The sequence below is a fragment of the Haliaeetus albicilla genome, chromosome 26 (genome assembly GCF_947461875.1).
Source record: "Haliaeetus albicilla chromosome 26, bHalAlb1.1, whole genome shotgun sequence".
Lineage (NCBI taxonomy): Eukaryota > Metazoa > Chordata > Aves > Accipitriformes > Accipitridae > Haliaeetus > Haliaeetus albicilla.
Window position 1 is genome coordinate 20,113,871 of NC_091508.1, and position 14,854 is coordinate 20,128,724.

General features: G+C 51.9%; 1 protein-coding gene across 1 annotated transcript in view; it reads left to right on the forward strand.

The window, feature by feature from the left end:
• Nucleotides 1-6,250: 6,250 nt before the first annotated feature.
• Nucleotides 6,251-14,854, forward strand: part of NACC2 (NACC family member 2) — a 63,640-nt gene continuing 55,036 nt past the window's right edge. The window contains exon 1 of the mRNA XM_069771136.1: nucleotides 6,251-6,442. The gene's annotated coding sequence lies outside the window, so the exon portion shown is untranslated. The remainder of the gene's footprint in view (nucleotides 6,443-14,854) is intronic.

Sequence of the window (14,854 nt, forward strand, 5' to 3'; positions counted from 1 at the left end):
GCCACCTTGGAGACGCTCTCGTTTCTGTTTGTTTTAACTTATTCCTAATCGTTTTCATGTAAACGAAATAAGCCTGGCTATAGTCAAAATAAGCACCGTTTGCACCGTGTCAGCTGTGGCGTGTGGGGTGATGCCTGAGCCTTGAGCAGATGCTTAATGTAAAGAACTCAGAACTTTATTTACTTTATTTATAAAAAATAACAACTCTAACATCCGATTCCATCGCATGGGCTCACTCCGAGCAGCATCTTATCCCATAAGTGACTTCATCCTGTTACTGGGGATGCTGATGTGGGAAAGCCCTGCCCAGAGGAGTGAGGTGGCCGAGCCTGCTAGCGGCTTTTCCCATTTTCTGGTCAGCATTACATGAGCTGGAGCAGACGGAGGGTTGGGATAGCTGGGGCTGTCACACCACGTTCAGAGCTGGAAAGGAGAATACCCGGGGGAGAAAAAAATAACTGAGCTGAACAGCCACCAAAGACAACAAACGAAAGGCTTTCTTGGGCAAGAAATTGTCTCCCTGGGTCCTGCAGCTTTGGCTGAGCAAAGATTTCAGGGGCCTGTCCCCAAAACGCAGCATTAGAGCCCCGTCCCTCCTCAGGCGTGATGGGTAACAGCGAGGCGCGGCGAATACGCCGTTCATCGTCCCATCACGGCCGATCGCGCCTGGCAATCGCAATTACTAATGTTACAAGAGGCCTGCACTGACAGTTATCTCCCAGGGTCATGGTCTGGTTCAGAGAGCTCAGACACCGTCAAAATGCCAATTCTGAGCCCTAGGCGTCCCGGGGGATCTCTGCAGGGCTGACATGAAAACATTGCTGGGCTGGAATGAGACCCCCCGTGACCCAGGAGAGATTTACTGCAGCAGGGTTAAAGCTTTCCCAGTGAAATACACGCCAGCAAGGCTCCCTAATGGGAGCAGAGTGTAATTCCGGAGTGGGAAGTGAAATGAAGACACCACGAAGCGGTCAAGGAGCAGAGGAGCAAGAGACTAACGAGGCAGAGCCAGCAGATAAATTCCTGGGACGGTCACAGGTTGTCATTTAACCTCTTTATCTCCATTTTCCAAAGGCAAAGGCAGACATAATACCTACCTTCAGACCCGTTTCGAGCTTCGTGGCCGAGGGGTGTGTACCTAGGTAGTTACTGCTCTACACGGCCAGAACCCGTGCATCCTCCCACACCGCTCAGCTCTACCACACCGACGGCAACAAATTCCCCAAGGAACCAACTCTTTCCTCACTTACGGTGTTTTAGTTTTGTACAGAACATTAAAGATTGTCTCCATTCTTGCAGGCGGGAGCACAAGCAGCAAAACTCATCGTTTGGCAAATTCACTTGGCTGGTACGATGGGGAGAGGAGAGGGCATATCCCTCTGCTGTACAGAAATAAATGAGGGTTTCTGATACATTTTGTTTTGTCATTTGCTGCTATTCATGATGGTTTGTTAATCGCAATGAACTTTATATGGCTGTAATATACCTGCTGTGTCCTCTCCTCTCTCCTATGAATACCAATTAGGCCGAAGTGTTCGCTAAATTAGCATCAAAGTAAAGGTTTCTGGTAGCAGGTAATTTTCCCTCCCTACCAGATTGCCTTGTAGCTCACAGCACAGTGCAAATGCTGGTTGCATGTGTTGGACTGGGTAGATAATACTGTTTCTACCTACAAAGAAAGCTTCTGTCCCAGTTACAAAAATTCATCCTGATATGACAATTGATCTGCTTTGCAAAGGCCTCTGAAGGATTGCTTCAGAAAAAGGACTCTCTCAGACAGACTTCTTAATTTTCTGCATTTCTTCCAGCATCCTTTTCCAGCCCGGAGCCGCTCCGCTGGGCATACGTGGTGATTCCCACAGCTGCGAAGTGTGGCCGGAGGTAGGAAGATCAGAAAGATCTTGCAGGTCTTGTTCGGTACCGAGTTTGCTGGAAAGTCACGCCTCCGCACAAAAGAAATTTGTCCTCTGCTCCCTGGTTTCACCCCAGACTGGTGCGGCGGTCCTTTGCCGTGGGCTCCCCGGGAGCTGTGAGGCTGGTACCCAGCCAGGCCGGCTCCCGCACACAGGCGTGCAGAAATACGACTGGAAAGCAAGACGCAAAGTGTATTTTAACCATCTTCAGTGTCCTTAGAGCCCGGAATTTGGAGAAGGGACAAAATCCCTAAAGCCTTGCGGTGAACAGCTGATGTTAAATTGAAGAGCTGCAGCCAGGAAGGGTTAAACGGACGGGGGATACTGCAGGATTGTTTCTTCTGCTTCACTAAACTACTGTTCAGATGAAAGGAAAAAAAAAGAAAAGTTAGCTTTTCTCCTGCAAGAATGTAAATTTGGGTATTTTATCAAGTGATTTCTTCAGCCCTCAAGCCATTCTTCAATTTGAAATGCTAGATTAAAAAAAAAATGCAGGAAAGAGAGAGAAAGAAAGAAAATATTTTCGTCAGCCCAAGAACACTTTGCAGACATTATGTAAAATGTTGCCTATTTTGTTTCCTCTAGTCGCTGAACCAATCTTTCGCATTAAAATCAGCATAGTAGTAAATAAACATGTTTTCTCTAGCCCTGGAGCCATTCCGAGACATCAAATGGTACTTAGGAAATGTTTCTTTCTCCATCACAGAACATTTTTAAAATGTCCATGGCCGAAGGGAGGGAAGATGCTCTCTTGGCTGAAGCATTAGCAGGCTTTCTGCTCTCTCAAAGCTGGGGGAGGCCCTGGGCAAGTCACGGAGCTCAGATTTTCTCTCCTGTTTAAACACTCGGGGAAGAATGGGAGTTTTCCAACTATGCAGCATCTCGCAGCTCCCTGTGGACGTGGCTGGATTTCCCGCGAAGCTTGGAGGGGCGCAGGGGGGGCTTCCAAAATCCACACCACCGCCCTGAGCCTGAGCTCTGCTGGCGAACGCAGCCAGTGAACGAAAGGTCTCGGGGCGATACGAATGACTCGAACCGCTTCCCCGCGTCCTCTGCAACGCGGGGATGCTCTGACGGGAGCTGTGGTCCCTCCAGGAGGGACGAGGGGACGGTGCCGGCCGTGTCCCCCCCGGGATGTTTGCCCCCAGGGAGCGATGCCGCAGCCCCAGGAGGTTGGACGTGGTGGTCCGGCGCCAGGGAGGGCTCTCGCCGGAGGTTTTTCACCTCTTTGTAACTGGGATGAAACTCCAGCGGCTCCGCTCTGGTCGGCAGGCGGCCGGACGGGCCGGCGTTGCCCAATTCCCTCCGCTGTGACAATGGGAAGGGGGTGGCCGTGGCGGTGCTGGAGCGTTTGGAGCATCACGTTGAGATGCTTCGATGGAAGACAAGGGAGGGGAGCGGGGAACGTCACGCTTTAAGGGCCGTACGATTGCTCTACCTCAGAATGCGGTTTGGGGACATATTTCTCATGCATCATTTCTAAAAAAAAACCCCGACTTTATCTTGCGCAGCAAAGGAAATTTGTTTGTCCTGACCTGACACTGTTTTTTAAAGTGTCAAGTGCTAATGAAATTCCTCAGCCTTGAGCAGTTCTAGGCATCCGATGTTGATTTTTAAAATATGGGGATATTTTGCTGCAGATTTTAAGGCAGCCTCGAGATGATAAATGTTCGAGAGTGTGAGAGAAAAGAAACTTCCAGATTCAAAGAAGTTCTGACACAATCTTGCATGCAAAACAGACAGAAAGAGGCTCGTGCTTTAAAGAGGTTTTTGTTATTCCTTTGAAATTTATTTAGAAGACGTAGGGCTAACACTGCGCACTTTAATCATGCAAATGGGTTTGCTGATTTCAGTATTTTGGGCTTAGAGAAGCAACAAAGCAAAATGACTTTTTTTTTTTTTAGGCTATAGGATGAAATTTGGAATGGAAATTCGGAACGGAAATTCGCCCACCAGCCTCAAGCAGTCCCACCTCCGATAACTCTGCTGTTGTCTATAACGCTTAAAAGGGTTTTTACGGCAGGAGAAGGGTCTGGAAGGAGCGAGCGGAGCTGGGGGCAGCCCAGGAGCGTGGCAGGTCCCGCGCGTGGTGCCTGGGCTCAGCTCGAGCCGGGGTCTGTGGGTCAGCACGGCTCTCGGTTTGGACGTCGTCCTCCGACATTAAAATCTGGGTTGCGAGACCATCAAACCCCCGAAGTCTCCTGGCTTTTACTGGGGGGTGGGAGCTCTGTGCCCCCACGGGCTTCCCCACGGCCAGACCACGACCCTCTTCTCCTGATCAGCTTCGAGGGTTTAAACCTCCCAAACGGCATCCGTCGCCCCGGCCCACCCCGCAGCTCGCTCGGTCCCTCCCCGAGCACCGCAGCTCCCGCACGCGGCGATTCTGAGCAGAATCCCTCGGGATGCCGAATCCCTCGGGATGCAGCCAGCGGGACGCGGTGACGCGCAAAGCTCGGCGTACGCGCCGCCGTTTGTAAAATCCGGGCCCAAAGGAGCAACCGTTCGCAGGACGGAGTGCTGCGATGCCACGTGGAAGCGAGAAGGCGTAAGTGGTGAGATCTCAAATGATGACAGAAATAAAACAGATAAAGGGCTGAAAAACCCCGCTCGCTCGGCTGGGGGGGCTGGGACCCCCCGGACCTTTCCCCAGCGCCATCGTGAAGCGAATCCCGCAGGATTTCTCCTCCAAAGGGAACGCCGGAGCTCAGAGCCCGGTGGCGTCGCCCGTGGACCAGCCCCATCGCCGAGCGGCACCGCCTGCGCGGCGTTGGCGGCGACTCCGAGAGAGAGCCTTTGCGATCCCGAGATCCCTGGTCCCGGCATCGGATGAGGGCCGGGAGCCGGCGAGCGGAACGGCGGGAGCGAGCCCGGGGGGGGGTCCGGGACCCGGCGCAGCCCCCCGGCGCGTGTCGTTTGCTGCCTCCGAGTTTTGGCATCGCCAGTGGGTGCCGAGCAGCAGGATGTGTGAGCGGGACAGGTTGGTTTGGAACGTGAAAATCTCCAGCTCCCTGGGTTTGGTTTGGGTTTATTTAATGAATATTCCGAACGAACCCCTGCGAAGGGTAAAACCGTCTTTTATTGAAACGGGTAACGGAGCATTTGCAAAGCCCGGTGTCGGAGCTGCCCCGTAATGGCGCCCGCCAGCTCGGGCGAGACCCCGAAATTACTTCAATTTGGGGCGAACGCGAGGGCTTGGGCCGGGCCCCTCTGTGACTGCACCATGCCCAGGGCGGTGGGCCGCGGCCGTCGGAGCCGGCAGGGTGCCCGGGTGCTCCAGCCCCAGAGCGGCAGGAGAAAGCGGGGGGTGGGACCCTGGGGGGGGGTTCTATAGGAAATACATAATGTTTTAGAAAAATGAAATAATAAAATAAAATCATAAGGCGGTTGGCGGTTGGGCTAGGTGATCATTGTAGGTGCCTTCCAGCTGAGCTAGTCTAGTCTGTTAAAAAATAAAATAAAATAATAAAAAAAATAAAATAAATAAAAAAGTACAATGATAAAATGAAGTGAAAAATAAAAAATGAAAAAAATGAAATGAAAAAATTTAAGTCAGAAAAGAAAAGAAAGTAATGAAGGTGAATAAGAATAAATAAAAATAATAAAATTAAATGAAAACTTAGAAAAGGAAATGTAAAAAAAAAAAAAGACGTAAAAAGGAAATAAAAACAAAATAAAAAGGGAACAGACCCCGAAATAATCAAATGAACTAAAACGTAAAACAAGAAAGCAATAAAATGAAAGAAAATGGAATAAAATTAAAACCGTAATTAAAATAGAAGAAGACAGTCAATAAAATAAGATTTAAAATAAAATAAAAAATTAAATAAAACATAAATAGAATAAAATAAATGATATGAAATAAAGTCAGTAAGACAAATAAAATGAAATTTAAAAATAAAATTTAAAATAAAATTAAATAAAGTCAAATAAAATAAAAAAAAAAGTCAAATAAAATAAACCAAACTAGACCGGAACAAACCCAAACCAATAAAACGACAGGAGAGCAGAGGAGAGACGAGCTGTGTCCCCCCCGTGACCCGCCCGGACCCCTCCACGGCGATGCCCGGGGGGGGTGTGTGTGTGTGTGTGTGGGGGTGTGTGTGTGTGTGGTCGGTGGGGTGTCCGTCCGCCCGCCCCCCCCCCCCCGCCCCCGCGTCCCGCCCTCCCTCGCTCCCTCCTCCCGCGCGGGGGCATCCCCGGAGAGAGAGAGACACACAGAGAGAGGGGCGGGAGGTGGGACCGGCCCCCCCCGCCCCCCCCTCCTCCTCCAGGGCCGGTCCCCCCGCCCCCTCCCCCCCCCGCGGCGGGGCGGCCCGTCCCCGTCCCCGTCCCCGTCCCCGTCCCCGTCCCCGTGGCGGTGCCGGTGCCGGCGGGGCCGGCGGAGCGCGGCGGCCGCGGCTGCTGGGCGAGGTCAGGGAAAGTCCATGTGAGGAGCGGCTGGAATCACTTCCTGCTGCCGCCGCCGGGACCGCCGGCACCCGCCGCCGCTAGGCCCAGGGCAGCGTCCGTGGGGCCCGGCCGCCCCGCAGGTGAGAGACGCGGCCCCCCCCGGGACCCCCGGCGGGGCGGGAGAGCCAGGGGAGGGCTGAGGCGGGGCGGGGGGGGGGGGGGGTGAGCCGCGAGCCGCGCCCCCCCCCCCCCCCCCCGGTTTTATTATATTCCACCAAGTGGAGAAGACACCCCCCCCCCCCGATGCTGAAACTCGGGGAAAGCTGTGCAAGACGCGAACGCGGCCCAGCCCCCCCCTTTTTTGGGGGGGACCCCCCCACGACAGACGCACGTCGCGCCTTTAATCCGAAGCTTTTTCCTTCCCCGACCCCACTGCGGTTTCCCCTGCAGGGAGGGTTTGGCTCAACCGAACCGAACCGGGGTGCGCGTTGAGGTTTTTTGGGGGGGGGGGGGGGAATGGGGATTTTTGGGGTGTTGGGAGGGGGCGACCCACGGGGTCCCGCGGGGAGCGGGGTTGGGGGACGAAGTGGGTTAGTTCCTGGGCTGTGTTTTCAAGTCTTTGCACGAAATGTGGAAAAATCGGGTTATTATTAGAAATACCTTTCTGAGGAGGCTGCGGTGCTGGCTGGCGGTTTTATTTTTTAACAGCTTAAATGCAGACGCAGGCTCGTACTTTCTCTCCCAGGGGAGGAAAACACCGTGAATAGGGGAGATACTGAAAAAAAAAACCAAAAAGCCAAACCACAAAACCAAAAGGCGGCCAAACACCTCAATTCGGAGTTCAGGAGCAAACCCTGGGGTGCCCGGTGTCCCCCTCGCACCGCTGGGGGCTTGCGGTGGGACCGGGGGGGCTGTTCCCCCCGTCCCTGCGGGCGAGACCCCCGTCACTCGGCGAGGGGCAGGGGGGTGAATGTGCTCGTTGGCATCTTACGGGGAGAAAAATTGGGGTGAGGCGGTTGGGTTTTTCTTGGGTAAGCGCCTTCCCGAGCGCCGGTGCGTTCCCCCGCCTGCTGCAGTCCGCAGCCCTGCTGTAGTTAAAAGTGCGTTTTTGCTGCGCTCAAGGACTTCGCCAAACATCTTCCCTGCCGTAGGAAAATAAAACGACAGCGGTACGTCGCGTGCTGCGCTCCGCCGGGCTCACCCGCGTACCGACCGACGGCAAAGCGCAGGATCGCTTCCAGCCAAGTCTCCATTACCCGCTGCCGGGTCGTTAATTTGAACGGTCGCTTTTTTTTCCTCCTTTCGGGAGGCATTTGCGAGGTTGCGGGCGGCTCGATGCGCTTCCTGCCTGCCAAATGTTTGCCTCGCGCCCCGCGTAATTGAGGGGCTGGCGTGCCGCTTTACCTTCTCCAGCTGAAATATTAAACAGGAGGAGAAGTCGGAATCGGTAAACAAACCGGAATGATTGCTGCCCTCTCGGTGCCGCGTCGGCTTTGGGTCCGGGGCGACCCTGGCAGCGGCTGCGCAAACCCCGCGGGGTCCCCGGTGCCCGCCGCGTGCCGGGGGAGGCCGAGAGAACCGGTCCCGCTCAAAAGCAGCGGCGTTCGAGCGCAGCTAAGCCCAAATTACCTGCCTTATTCAGAGCCTGCTATTAAAAAAACCCTGCAACTGGATAGAAGAAAGCTGAGCCTTTCCTTATTAGCTGAATTGATGTTGTTTGCCCAGCCTAGGACAGTAAGTCCGTGACCTCGAGGTGTGGGTAATGGAGGTAATAATAGTTCGATCTGAAGTAAGCAGCAAATATAAAATAATTGGGGATCTTGTCCTCCTCCCCCCGAGAATGAATGTCCTTCTGTAGCTATAACTGCTGTGGGTTTGGGTTTTTTTTCCTCCTGCAGAGGCCTTATAGTTGAGGCTTCAGGGGAGAAAAGTTGGGATATTTGAGCGCTGAAGGGCGGGGATGGATTTCTAGAACTCGGGATTTGTCAGAGAAAACTGCCGAGGCTTGCTGAGTGATACAGATAGGTGGGGAGAAGTCAGGCGTCGGGACGTGCGTGAGCGGGGGGTCTCCACGTCGTTCGAAGGGGCTTACCGGGGCCAAACGCGCAATCCGTGTTTTGGGCGGGCTGCGCGCTTGCGTCCCCCCGACCGCCTTCAGGTCGCGGTGTCAGCCCCCCTGCCCCGCGGGTTCACCCTTTGGGCCAGACCACCCTTCCCACGCTGGCGAAGAACCGGCCCTTGGGGAAATTTTCCCTTTCCGTCCCTCCCTCCGCTCACCACCAGCACGTTTTGGTTGTTTGCATCTCCTCAAGCTTTTCCCAGAGTTCCTAGGAGACGGACACCTTTCGATAAGACGCGTGCGCTGATGCTGAGTCGCGTTGGAAGTGATGGTTTCAGTGCTCTCTTCCAATGTAAAAGCCTTTTCGCTCCCCCAGCCGTAACTCCCTGCTTTCCTAAGGGAGTCTCTTTGGATTTGGGGCAGGGGGGACGGGCAGATTTTGGGTTCCTCTCAGCGGGTGCCGGTGACAGGTCGGCATCCCGTCAGGGCGGTCGTGCTGCCGGTCCGGGGGAGGTAGAGCATCGTTACTGCTGGTGAGTTCGGAAAAGGAAAAGCCCCTCTGCTTGAACTTGAAGGAGCCTGCCTGTGAACTCCAGGTAAGTCCTTTCCAGACTCGGTTTTGGTTCAAATCCCAAGCCGAGGCGTCAGGGGGTGCGAGGCCGCTTTGCGGCGTTGCCGGTCGGCACTCGGGGAAGAAGCGCCAAGAAATCTCCTGCCAGAGCCGGTTCGACTCGAGAAGCTCTGGGTTGGGTTCAGAGAAACCTCCAGACTGGCGTGCGCTTACCCGACTGGGGACGCAAACCACCTCGCCTCGGAATGGAAATATTTATTTTAGACTGTCGTCATATATAAAGTCCGATATTTTTTTTTTTTTTCCCCTGCCAGGCCTTCTGGAGGGCTCGTGCCGGGCTGTGGAGCTCTGCAGGGATGTGCTGTATCCGAGAGCTGCCTTTATTGACGTACTAGTACTGAAATCGGTACGCGGCTCTGGGGCGCGCGGTGAAGGATGGCGTGGATTGGGGATAAACATAGCGAAACAACCTGCGGAAGGGTGATGTGACTCTGCTCTTGCTTTGCTCTGTACAATGCCTGTGTTTAAAAATACCCAGGCCTGACAAAATGGGGTTAGAAGGAGGCTTCAGCCACGGGTTTGAATTTGCCCAGATTTTCTGAGCCAGCCAGCTTTTTAGGTGGGGAAATCGGGTGGGCTGTGCCGGGCCGAAAGGAACCGGTCCTAGAGAGCTCCAGGGATGCTGAGGAGCAGGGGGGCTGCGCTTTAATTGCTTTTCTTTTTTTGCCTTTTCCTACATTTCTTTGAGTTTAGCTGAATGCAATGAAAGAAATAAAATACAGGCATTCAGCTGGAGGAAATTAAACTGAACCATAAGTTCTCTGCCATACCTAATGGCCAGAGAGAGCATTGTGTCTTGCTGCAATTAGCCCTCAAATCGAGCCCGTGTTTGCCGTCCGAAGAGCACCCTCCCAGCCCATCTATTCTTCGTCCGGGGAAGTGGAAGCGGAGCCGATAGCCTTCAGCACCCAGCTGGGATGGGCACACCTAAAGGAGGTGGTGTGGGGTTTGGGTTTTTTATGTCTTTTTTTTTTTTTTAAATCAAGCCTGTAGAGCAATTGAGAAATAGGTGAAGCATGCTTAAAAGAGGGTGAGGCTGTTGGTTTTCTCTACCTGACTTTATTTGCGAAGTGACAGGAATTTTGACAGGCTTTGTGTCTTTTTTAGCAAATCAAGTGTCATGCCAGGTTTGCCTGTGGATGAGATCATTTGCAAAATATGTTTCCCAGCTTGCTTCAGGCATAATTCATTGTGTCAACTGCAATTGCTCATTTGCTAGGAACTGTGATTCATTAGCGGTTTATTTTTTTTTTTTAAGTTCAACTTGTTTTTAAGCAAATGTTTGGAGGCAGAACAGAAATTTAGAAAAATATTAAATCTTACGTTCTTTGTATCCGCAAATGCTGCTGTTAAGGGAAAACTTGCTAAAATGCCGTGATCCCAGGGAGGGAGAGGCAATCCCCGGGTGAGCTCCGCTGTGCAGGATTGCGCTCGGTTTTGTCATGTGGTTACTCCTAAATGGGGACGGAGGTAATAAAAATCGGACTGCTGGGACAGAGCCTGCCACGTAGAGCCCTGGATGATGGAAGGAGTGTGCAGAGCTTCCTCCTTCTCTTCCCTGGTGGGGGGGGTTCAGCCCGCTAGAGGTACCACACTCTTCCTCATCCCCGGATTCGGCTGGGGCGGAGGCTGCCCTGCAGATGGGCTGATGGACGGGGAGGGCAGGAGGGACGGGGGGGGGCTGCTGATATTTGCAGCCCCTGCACGACACCAGCTCTTCCTCTGAGCTCCTCGCTGGAGGAGGTGTTGGGGCCGGTGGTGGCGAGAGCAATTATTTGGTACGGTGACCGAGACCCCCTGAAAGCTCGCGGCTCAATGGGGTAAAATGAAGATAAATAGCACTTGGCACGTGTTTCGTGCTGCATGTGTTCCCAGGGCTGTTCACAAACATTGCAGTTTGGCTTCAGACTTTTTAGAGGTCCTCACATCAGACTTTTAAAAAAAATTTGCATGTCAAGTACATTTTTTTGTTTCATTTCCTATGAAGACAAATATTTCAGTGCATTTTTTCCCCTAGGTGGGTGGATGGGGGGGCAGAAATCACTGCTACTGCTTCAGCAGCCACAAACTACCCTCCAATAACAAACCAGCGTGTGTGGGCTGAATAAATTGATATACTTTTCACAAAAAGATTGATTTTTTTTATTTTTTTTTTAAGCCTCTAAGCGATTATGAACGGTACATTTAAACATAAGTATCTTGACAGGTTTTTTTTCTTTCCACATGCAACAATTCCCTATAAAGTACTCTAAAATTTTTTGGGTTTTTTTTTTTCCCGAGTATTTGTGTATTCTCTCTGTTTTTCTCCCGAGTTAAGATTTTTAAAATTACAAGCCAAAAAAATTGGGAAAGGGAGAGAGAGAGAGAGAGAGCGTAGTAACGTGGGGAGTCTGCTGACTTCTGGCTCGCCGGCGCCGTGCCCAAGCACTGCCAGTTTGCTGCGGAGGCCAGTGCCAGGAGCGAAGGGCAGCGGAGCGTGAGGGGAGGGAGGTGACTCCATCAGAGTGACCATATATAGTCACTGGGATGAGATTAAATACTTCACCTCCCAGTGTCATCCCCACAGCAATAAAGCCAATTTCAGGATCTATTAATCATTTGCAAAAACAGGAGAAGGAAAATCCTCTTTTCTTTGCAGCATCTCATTTGCAGCAATCCAGGCTCTCTTCTGGATCTGTCGATTTGGGGAGAGGAGCCAGATGTTTTTCATCCCTGGGTGTCTGGAGACCGAATTTCGGCAGCACGGTGAAGAACAGTGTGTGCGAAGAATTGCAAGTTAAATATGACCGAGCTTGTGCTTACTCAGGCTCGTGGGCTCGGTGGCAGAGCGGTTGTGTGGAAAGGGTCCTGTGTTCGAGTGCCAGCACTGGCTTGGCTCCACACGCGCGTTCCTATCATGATATCCACTGGGGAAGCATATGGCAGCCTCGGTTTTTTTTATATATATATATATATTGTGTGTGGGTACATGTTTTACATGCCAGTTCTGTCTGTCATAGGACAAACATTTACGCTCCGATTATATGAAGCATTAGGAAAACAAGGGTTAGGCTTGGAAATAACATAATTCCGTGCAGAGTTGTTGTAGAAGATACTGTTTAGTGATGACATGGCAAAGGAGTGATAATGTTTCGGTGCTCAGTGCTTTCCAGGGTGCTAAGCTCTGAAGGGATTATGCCTCATAGAGGTGTAACGTGCAGGTGTATAAATAAAGGGTTGGCGTTTCAAGGCTATGCTACGGCGTGCTATGCAGAAGGCGATGGCCAGGTGCCCGCAAGACCTGGGGAGGGAGGTTTTGTACGTTTGAAGGTGGTTAAAATGACTCGATTTCCAAGGGAAGGGGCAGATGGGCCTGGCCAGCGTTGGGTGGGAGACCTCCAGCAGGACGGGATGTACCTGGTGCACCACGGACACCTCCTGGGGAGAGGCTCATCTCTTGGGTGCAAAGCTCGTGGCTGAGATCCTGCTGGAATGAAATTCCTACAAAAAGGGGTAAGCCCTCTTCCTGGGTGCCCCTTCACTGGGAACCTGCCTCAATGCTGCACCGGCTGTAGCGACCTTCGTAGGACTACATCTGAGTAGGATAATGTGCTTTTTGGTTCTGTTCTGTTGTGGCTATGGTTGGAATCCCACTCTCCTTGCAAACTTAGGGTTTTGTGATTTGCTAATGATTGTACGGAGGGTTTATATCACTCTGCGTCGGTCTTCTCCCTTCTAACAAGTTCTGATGGACTGTGAAGTAAAACGCTGTGGTTTTTGCATCGCTCCTATAGCTGCAGCCCTGCCTCGCAGGCAGGTGAAACCATCTGCACCGCACAGTCACTCATTTCTACAAAGAAAAGTTGTTTGAAACTTCATCTGTCTGCTCTGCTATTATTTTCTCCTTTTGTCCCTCCCTACATTTGTGCATGGTAACATCATCAATACATGCCCATGCTTAATGAAACATTACCTCAGGTTTAGTTGTCTTCTAATTAAGTAAAATAAAATTTTGCACGGTGGTTGTAACTGCATCTTTCACGTCTCTGAATGCTGCTGTGGCCACGGTACCTGAGCCTGCGGAGCGGTGACAGCAACGGCGGTGCCGTTCAATAAGGAGGGTAATGGACAGCAGCAGCGGCAGAAGCCTCCTCTGAATCTGCTGCTCCGGTATATCACCCTGGTTAAATGAGATTAATTGCCAGGTCTAAAGCACTCTTCTTTTGAATAAATCTATGCGTGCAGTTGGTAACGCTGCCTGGGTTATTGCTTCAGCACAACCCCGCTGAAAGACACATACGTACCTGGGGTTGTGCCGAATATCTGGGGAAGGCAAAAGACAGGGTGTACAACTGTAGTGCTGAATTTTTGACTCTTGTCTGAGTGCAATTCCTACTCTTAATGCATCATTAACACGGTTTTCTGCATTTCATTCAGTTCCCATTACAGCACTCAGTTCCGTCTGTTAATTTTGGTATGTTGATATTTTTGTTGTCAGCAGTTTTTTCTTTTTTTGAAGCATATAAAACCGTTAGTGTGAAAGAAGATTAAAAAGATACATTACAATTAAAATGTTAATGAAATCGGCATCATACAACTTTTGAAACCATTTAGGCATTCATCTTTCTTGGTCTTATGTCCATTAACTCGGGCGATTCTTATTCTACACTGACCCCTGCTGAGAGAGTCGTGCTATAATTGGATTTTAAAAACTGGGGGGAAGAAAAGGAGGGAGAGAGAAAAGCCTTTTAAAAAGAAGTAGAAGTTGGGAAGCTTGCGTTAGCTTTCTGCGTGGGTGTCCGTGGAAGTGAAGCCGATGGAAAACAGCCTCGTAGCTCCATCGTTCCCCTGCCTGAATCCTGCCTGCGCTCTCCCCACCGGAGCAGGTCTTGCCCGTGACCTGCTGCTCCGCAGCTTGGGAACGCTGGCGACTGGGGCAGAGCCCCGGGAATTGCCGGGCTGGGCTCTTCCTCGGCGTGCTGTCACCGTGACCTTGGGCAGGACGCGAGCACCGCGCTCCTCTTCGGTTTATCCGAATGTAATGCGAGAAGGGCCGTAGCGGGATGGTGGGAAGTCTTTTTAAGGCTCTTGGAGGAAGGGAATGGGAGAACAGCAAGGAATCGTTTGCTGTTACGGCTTCAGCTTTCCCCTAGTCCTCCAAAATAGTATTTCTACAGATGAACTGGTTTGGGGTTTTTTTAAATAGGTTTTTTTGCAGCTTACACAATATTTGGATGGGGCCCAGCCTCCCCCCGTCCAGCCTGCGGGGTAGGCAAAAGAGGAGGATTGACTAATTCACAGGCTGTGTAGTGAATCGAACAACAGGACTTCTTGACTCATCAGACAGCTCCCAGGATCCGTGCCACGGCTCCGTCAGGGCCATGGGCTGCGCTCGGCTGCTCCAGCCTCGCCAAGCCTCCAGCCCATCCAGAACAGTCTGTGCCGGTCGGCCCGAGGCTTAGAGTCGCTCGGCTTCTGGCTGTCGTCTCCAGAGCTTTGCCCTGTGCTGTCCAAGAGCTTCACATCTCCTGCACCTCCTGAGGGATGCTGGAAAAGTTGGGAAGGGCAGGTCCTTCAGTGAAGGATGCAACCGTCCTTCCCAGCATAGGGACGGGGCATTGACTCATTAACAGGGTGGGTGTGCTGCTAACGAGGCAGCGATGCAGCTCATGAGTGGAGGAGCTGTAAGTTGAAGGATGAGCGTATCCCGACGAGGGAGGAGCGGAGTACCAGCCCAGCTCGCGTTTATGCTGCAAGCGTGATTTTTTTTTTTTTTTTTTTTTAAAAAAAAGCTAAATAGAAATTTGGAAGTTGCAGAGCTGTCGTCTTCCAGCTGCTCCGCTCTCCTCCGAGCTCGCTGTGCCGTCGCACGGTGCTTTACTG